The sequence below is a fragment of the Ciconia boyciana genome, chromosome 10, assembly GCF_034638445.1.
Source record: "Ciconia boyciana chromosome 10, ASM3463844v1, whole genome shotgun sequence".
Lineage (NCBI taxonomy): Eukaryota > Metazoa > Chordata > Aves > Ciconiiformes > Ciconiidae > Ciconia > Ciconia boyciana.
Genome location: NC_132943.1, coordinates 4,438,663 through 4,446,919, shown reverse-complemented (window position 1 = coordinate 4,446,919; position 8,257 = coordinate 4,438,663).

Sequence of the window (8,257 nt, the reverse complement as noted above, 5' to 3'; positions counted from 1 at the left end):
ATTTTTTTCAAAACTTCCAGTTTCCTAAACTTTTTCTAGAAAAAAACCCCATTGTTTAAATCAATAGCAAGCCTTGATATGATAGGCTTTAAAGGGCAGCCTGACTTCCAAAGGAACAGATAATGCTAAACAAGATCTCTTTTGTAAAGGCTGAAATAGGAAATCAGGAAAAGAAAAGAAAAAAAAAAAAGAAAGAAGAAGAAGAAAAAAAAAAAACAGCCAAGGTTAGGGGGTGGTAAAGATGTTGCTGCTGGATCTAGCTCCAGAGACACAATGTGTATTTCATTGCTACGAATAAACTGTATCCAGGGAACAAGTAAATGAAAAAGTGAGGACAGGAGATATCTTATTTTTGTTGTTTGTTTCCAAAGATTCCACCCCCACATAGGTCACTTGGAATTCATTTGTCTACATCCTGGACTGCACGTAGGGGAAAAAAAAATGCCTGGGATCTGAGAAAGAGGAATGCGATAGGGCATGGGAATCACAGCGTCACGGTGGTCACCAGAGCATAGTTTGGCTCGTCTTAAAACAAGCAAGCACCGTTGGACCTCTGTAATACTAGCAAATCGGCCGTGCTATCGGGCTACCTATCAGAGGCTGAATGCTTGAGAAAAAGTGTGTGGGTTTTTAGACGGAGCCTGGGGCGTTGGAGGGCTCTCGGAGCTGCTGCTTTCCTCTTGACATCCAGTACTACTCGGTGACCTCGGCAACAATCCAGTGTACTGTTACAGTTCATTTCAATAATTAAACAGTTCAGGGATGGCAGAGCTTTCTTGTTGTCAATAGAAAATCAGGGCTGCAGTTTGCTTTTTCCCCCCCCCCCCCTTTCCCTCCGCTGAAATCAGAAATGTTTGTTTTTAATTATATTAGCTAGAGACAATTAATTTCACAATCCGAACAAAAAAATGTTTTGCGAGAAGGACTGGCAACTGGTAAATGCAATTATTATTGTAGCACATTTTCAAAGGAAGAGATCCTAGCTCCAACAAAGTCATATGTATAAAATTTCAGTCATATAATATAGTCTCAAACAGCAGATTTACTCTGCAAAAGATGGGAACTGCTCTCCCATCTGGAGCTATGTTCTGTTCATGCCACGTGGACCCATTTGATACCCGCTCTGAAAAAACACCAGCCAGCAAAATAGACCACTGCCCATCAGCTGCTCCAAATAATTGATTGATATGCCACTTTAAACTTGTCCTATGTAGAGATGATTAATACCAGCCCCCTTTTAAGTGCAGCCTTGCAACAACTTAAAAAAACCCGCTCTGTGCAAACGGCAGCATTTACATTTTTGCTGTTTGGGCAAAAATGAAAATAATTCAACTTTATGCCAGGGATGTTTTGCAAAATTTCCTACAATTAAAAAACTATTTTTTGAGGAGCTCGCTGTGCCCCTTTCATTGCCCATCTGGCTCCCTCCCAGCTGCTCCCTGGCTGACTCTGTGCTATTCTGCTACCAGTGTGGTGGGAGCTGCTGCTAACTGGTATCACCGTCTCGTTTTCTCAGCGTTGGTCTGCAGCATTGCTAGGCCACAGTCTGGCCTCACTTACACTGATTTACTTTTATGGGATTCAGTCAAAATGCTATGGATTTATACTGCTGAGGCGAAGAGCAAATTTTAACTCTTCGGGTCGGGAGTGCTGGAAGTGCTTCAGGTCCGTAGGGAGTGTTTTCTGCCAGCCCCGGTGACAGCCGTGCTGGCCCCTGTGCTGATACACAGCCGGTTCCTACTGTCACACTCCTATTGCCTTGTCCACGCTTGTTTTACACGCCTCACAGAGTTTTTACCTTTTTCCATTTCCTACCAGTGTCATTGACATAAGAATATTAAACTGAAATATACTGAGACATCGCTTCTTTGGGACTGGTATCTGACATCCTTATTCACAGTGAACAGTACTTCATTTCCCAAATAGCTTAATCCTTTCAGAGGGGCAGCTGCAGAAGGAAGACCGAATCCACAAAAGGGCTTTGACATAGCTACGCTTAAATTGTAGGCCTGGTAGATTACCCTAGCTTGAGATAGGAGTTAGCGAGTCTTTGCAGGGAGTATGGAGAAAGTTAGACGCTGCAGAGGGGGGAAGCACAGCTCCAGGAATCTAACCAGGAAAACACTTTTATTCAACAGCTAAAGCATCCTGAGGGAGGAGGCATCCCCTCCTTGGCACCGCGGTGGGGATCCCTTTTCTCAAGGTTCACCCCCAAGCAGGATGCTCGGGTCTCGTGCCTGACGGCAGGCAGGAGCCTCCCTGCTTCCGTGCAGCATCTTCACTGTGTGAGTACCCTCCCAGTCGGTGAGAAACCCGGCTTCAATGTCATGATTTTCCAGAGGGGACCCAACCCTACAGAGCCCTTGTTTTAACCCAGCAAAAAGGAAGCGTTCACTTTATGCGGGTGTAGTCGAGTCCTTGTTGAAGTAGTCCCAGGCACAGAGCAAAAGCAGCTCCAAGAGAAGCGTGACTTGACAAGGTATCAGTGGGGCAGCGGCTCTGGGGGGATGCGGGTGGTGGTAACCTCTGTTTTCATCCCTTTTTGAGGCTGTTAAAATATTTTACATTAAAATAGTTGGTGTATATATCTAACAAAATTCTGTTAGTTGCCTGGCAAGCTTGCATGTCAACACAAAGTCATCTATGGACTCCAAGCACCAAGTAACAGCTGCATGAGGATTATTTTCTGTGTTAAAGGTCTAAACCAGGAGTTAAACACAGACCTTCATTAGATCTGGCTTTAAGGCACTAGGCTGCAGGTAAGGTTATCAGCTTGGCCTTTCCAGTTCACACTTCCAAGTCCAAGCATGATGAGCCTGTCATGTAGCAAACTGGCCTTAGGTGGAAGAGCAGGTAAAAGTATTCCCTGTGTACCCAAATTCATAGAGAGGGGAGAGACAGCTGCCCACAAAGATGCAGTCACTTGTGATGGAGCTGCTCTTGCTTTCAAGGAGAGCTCCCCAGAAGCCTGTTGAGCTCTGTTGATCTGTACCAACGCCAGAGAGACCGGCTTTGCCCTTTGACTAGGTTTCTAATTCCTCTTCTTGCTCTTTTTTGGGGGGAGGTAGGGAGGAGGAAACCTTGCAAAGCTGAAATGAAATATTAAGTCTCTCATTCTTTCCAGGTAAACACATGCCAAATCTCGCAACGATGTTGGCAGGCTCCCAAAGTTGCAAAATAATGAAGAAAACGTTGAGTTTAGGACTCTGTGCCCATTTTAGCAACATTCCTTGTAAGTGCAATTAAAGCTGCCACTGGTTTGACCTCAGGAAACACGACAAATATAGAGATGCAATGAAGAGCTAAAAAAATCACCTAGAAAGGGTTCTGAAGTATCACCTTATATCTTCAACCTTATTCTTAAAAAAAAAAAAAAAAAAAAATTATTTAGGGGCCGTGGGAGTTCTAGTCTGCGCATCCACGGTAGGTCAGGGCTGGCCAGCCCAGCGTGAAATGTGGTGCCCATGTTGAAAAGTAGCTTTGAGCATCTTTTTGGGCTATGTTACACTGTTATCGCCTATGGTCACTTTACTTACCAGTTGTCGATGTGGCTTTTGCCCACATCTGGACTGCCTGGGAGATTACCTTCCTAGTGCTTGCACATAGTTGGCCCAGAGCTGACTTATCACAAGGGAGATCTTAACCTTGTCTGCAGGATGGGACCATGTAACTGTGTAGAGAGGCACAAAGGTAGTTTAAGGACACTTGAATCTTGCTGCCACTTGCTATTACCATTATTGATGAATGCTGTTATTATAGGGAGAGGCCTCTCAGCGTGAAAGCAGTTTTGTTATTCTTTGGTCTCCACTATCAAATTTTTTGCCGAAGTTACTCATGACAGATGTAACTTTCCTGGCTCCAGAGGTAGTGAAAATAAAATATAACGTATTGCAAAAAGTTATGAAAACAAAACAACTAGAATTCCCATACTGTAACTCTGCTCTAGCTATAATAGGCTGAAACCAAAGTTTTTGAGCTCTTATCCTCAAGGATATTGCACAGTAAGGTACAAAATCTTAGAGTAAAAGCTAAGAAGCAGTCTGAGCTTGGGAGTCACTGTGGTGGCCTTATGAAGACCTGTAGAAGAATGATTTCAGTTATGTATTATTCAAATTCCTTTCCACCAATAGGCCAAAGGAAGAAATTTCCCCTGTCCCCCCCACCCCAATGTTTTTTAGGATACAAAAGAAAATACCAGAAACACAGAAGCCCCTGGTGGTACCAGCTGAAATGCTGCTGGTACGTCAGTGGGTAACACAGACTGTCCACACTTTTTTCCTGACATAGCTCTCCAATTCAGTTCATAAGAAAGATCTGAGCTGCCTGAATATCTGTTACAAACTGCAGTGCTGAGAAGAAAATTAGTCTCCTTTGGACACACCATGGACGAGGAGACTTAAGCCTACTGCCATTGGTTTCAGTGGCAGGCTCAGACCTATCAAACTCTGGTTGTCCCCCTCAAAGTGACACAGACTAAATAGGCTGGGAAACCAGAAGTTTATAGTTAAATCGTTGCTTCTTTTGGAGCCAGGAATTGCAATCCTAATGACATGATTACAGCTGAAAAGTGATCTAAAGTACTAAAACAGAGGATATTTACCTTGAGGACAGTTGTGTTTTGTTGTATACTTAAGAGAAATAACATGTTTGGCTAAGATACTTTTAACACATGGCTTTTTTTTTTTTTTTTAATATGTAAAGGTTTCCAAACAGAGTGACTCATAAGAGCAACGCTCCAATTCCTGTTTCGTTAGCTGCCTCAGTAGATGTGCACCGAGCTGCTGGGAGGATAGGAGCTGCTGCAAACACAGTAGTACTTATTAACCAGCAACTTTAACTTCTTGGTGCTTCAATTTATTGACATTTTCTTTTTTTTTTTATGCTTCTGGCTGTGACGTGATTTGTGCCAATGAGCAGGAGTTTGTTATTGTTTGACTGCTAGTATCTGAGCAATGTATTTAGCAGGGATAAGGGAAAGTGGCTGGCTAGGGACATAGAAATAAGGCTGAAGGAGAACTTCTGATCTTCAGGTCCCCCTACCTGTTGCTGCGCTTCACTTATCACTTTTGAAAACTTAGCTAGTTACATCTTGAGATAAGTTAGGTTTCCTGACTCCTCCATTCCTGCAGTGAGGATGCACCACAGCCTCAGTTCTCTGTTGTTTGAAGACTTTCTCCTATTTCGCATTGCAAATATATGCATGATAATTTATACCCACTTGCTTTTTCTTTTTCCTACTCTTTCCTCTCCAGATTGCTCTTTAGCTGGAATAATGTTTTCTTCTCCCTGGTGTTTACAGACTGATAGGTTCGCTAATGGTGAACCTGTTTTCTTGGAGCTTCAGCTAAAATGAAGCTATACTTCAGCTAAACTTCACTGTACGCTGTATTTCAGAGCAAGCTCTACCAGCCCTGTCTACCATGACATTTCCACTTCATTCTGGAAATAATTCACCTGATGCACCCTGAGATCATGCTGCCTTTTTTAGAAGGTTACATTAATGGCTAAAGATTATCAACTAATAAGCTCAGATGTATGTTCTCCTTGTTGCCTCCTGCTTGTGTTGGGTAGAATGAAATTTAACAAGTTTATGATAGATCACAGTTCATAAAAGTTTTCCTAATTTTTCATGTATCTCTGGCTTTTCTACTTCTGGCAGGAACCAGGGGCAAGAAATTCTTTCCCCTGAGTCTAATCTTGGAGTCCCTCATTCAGATGAAATGTTCACTCAGGTCAAAGGGACTTTAGCCTGAAATGGAGACAGTCAGCAGAGATGTCTGATAGCCTTTCTTTTAAGATATTGTCTGGAATCTGTGTCCATGTGACATTGGCAGCAGCTTCACCCACCTTATCCCAGGAGCCGGGATAAAGCAGTAGTTTCAACATTATTATTTATGTTTATATACATTATTACGATGAAAATGTGACAAAGACTTGTAAAATAATGTATAAGACAGAGAACTGTTTTCTTCTTTTCTGTGGGTGTCTTCCACCAGGGGCTGGGAAATACATAAAACTCTCTCCCATGGAAGGGGGCATTTCTCCTGCTTCTGCAGGTGTGGCACTTCTCCCATTCCCTTCACCTAAGCTGAGGTTAATGCACTGTTGTTCTTTCTTGATGTGGTGGTTTCTCCCATGTGTATCTCTGGAAATGGAGGCCAAGGAAAATGTCACAGCCAAGAGCAAAGTTGAGACTTGGACTTCTTTTTTTTTAGATGCCAAAACCTCTGTCAGCTGTAGAGGGACAGTAAATTCACTTTTCATCCTCCACCAGTAAAAATGTAAGAGAGAACTTATGCATTTTTTATTCTTTAGATGGAAGAAGCCGTGGAAGAGGATAATAGGGCCTTGAGGAGAGACTGCAGAATTTGGTTTAGGGTAAGTCCAGTAAACCCAAAACAGGAAAGTGAATTTAATAAGGGAGTTTTCTCTTTTTATTATGCTTCCCAGATTCCAGAGCTTCAGGTAAAAATCTGTTTTGCTATTTGCTTTAGCCAAAATCAGAAAACATCTTCTAAACCATGGTCGGGGTGGTCGAGTCCTGCATAAATTCCTCCTGTGCTAACTTCAAACTGCGTTAGCACGCACACTGCATAAACATCCCTCATCTCAGTAGCTGATTCTGGTACGTTTGATTGTTGACTTCCCAAGAGTTAGGACGGTTAACTCTGAAAAGAAATTGAGAATAAATTTAAATATTTAAGTGAAAACAAAACAGCAGTAAAACAAAAAATTGAAATTACTGTGAAACAAAAAAGACATCAAAATTGCAGTGAGTATCTGAGGCAGAAAAAAGGAGACTAGACCTAACTGTTAGTTGATATAATTCAGTGGAAGAATGCCTGAATGTAACATGGATAGCCTTTTCATAGCTCAGTGAAGTCTTTCCAAGGGAGCCACGTCTCTGGTGCTATACTGGTAGCTCTTTCCTGGCACAGTGGGTTTCCAAAACTATGGTACTAATACCAGCTATGGATGTCCTAGGGGGACTCTGTCACTGGTTGCTGTGAGTCTGAGCTCTGTTTATCCTACTCAGAGGGAAAAAGGCTCAAATTTGTTATAAAAATAAATTTAAAAAGCCTCTATGGACTATACCTTCAGATCAGGTAAACTGGAGAGAGCTTGGCTGCTCGTTGGTTGTGTGTGAGGACTCAGCCTCTGTTAACATCTTGTCAAGTATTACTTTCACTTTGCAGAGTGAACATGACTGTGTGGGAAGAAGAAGAGGCAAGATTCATGCCCAGAAAACTTCATTCTTACCTTGCACTAGTTTTACTTCGTGTTACTTCAGTGGGCATGCTAGGAATGAGATGAGCTAGCTGTACGGTGAGATGAGCATCCCTTCCCTAACATTCAGCAGATTCAAAAATGGCAGTAACAGGATCAGCTGATACACTCCCTGCAACGCTGAAAAAAAATTAGTGACGCAGGACCAGTATTCCTTTGCTATCGCTTAGGTCCTTTTTAATTGATATTTGAGATGAACATGATATTCAGCACTGAATAAATGGATTCATATATTACCACTGTCAAGTATTTACTCGCAGCTCACCTTCAATCTCTTACTGTCTAATAGAAACACAAAATATCACCTCGCCATGCTCTTGTTTTGCCTTGTTAGTTAATATTCACTTGCTACATGGAGAATGGTGTAATGGTAAAGAGTTTTAATACTTTTGGTTGTCAGTGTGGATTTCTAGTAGGACATCTCGTTCATTTTACTTGCAGATATTACGGCAGTCAGGATATTTACAGTGGGATGTGACCTTCAGCTGCCCTGCTAAGTCACCTCTAGAACACTCAGATGTCAACAGTTTAATACCGAGTTGGTTAAATCGGACTTTCAGGCCTCGTAATTTGCTATTTACTGTTTTGCCTTTCATTTCTAATTACCTACTAAAAAGATCTACAGGAAAGTGGTCAATGACTTTTGAGTTTACTTTAAACACCCTTGGAAAAAGTTGGCTGCTCACCACCGGCTCAATAAATAATTCCAGGAGAAGGGCAGACGTCCTGCCATCACCCCGAGTCCTACCTCCCGTGGGGGTGGACTTTCCCCGTACAGAGCAGGACGCAAGTCCATCCTCTAGAAAGGAGGCACGTACAGTTATGAAAGATGTATTATTTAATATTAATTAAATTAATTTTGGGGATAGTGGTATCTCATCTCCCCAAAGGAGGATCCAGCTCGGTATTTCAGTACGTCAGCAGACTGCTGAAGCCAGATCACCCTCTCTTAAACCTTAACAAGACTTTG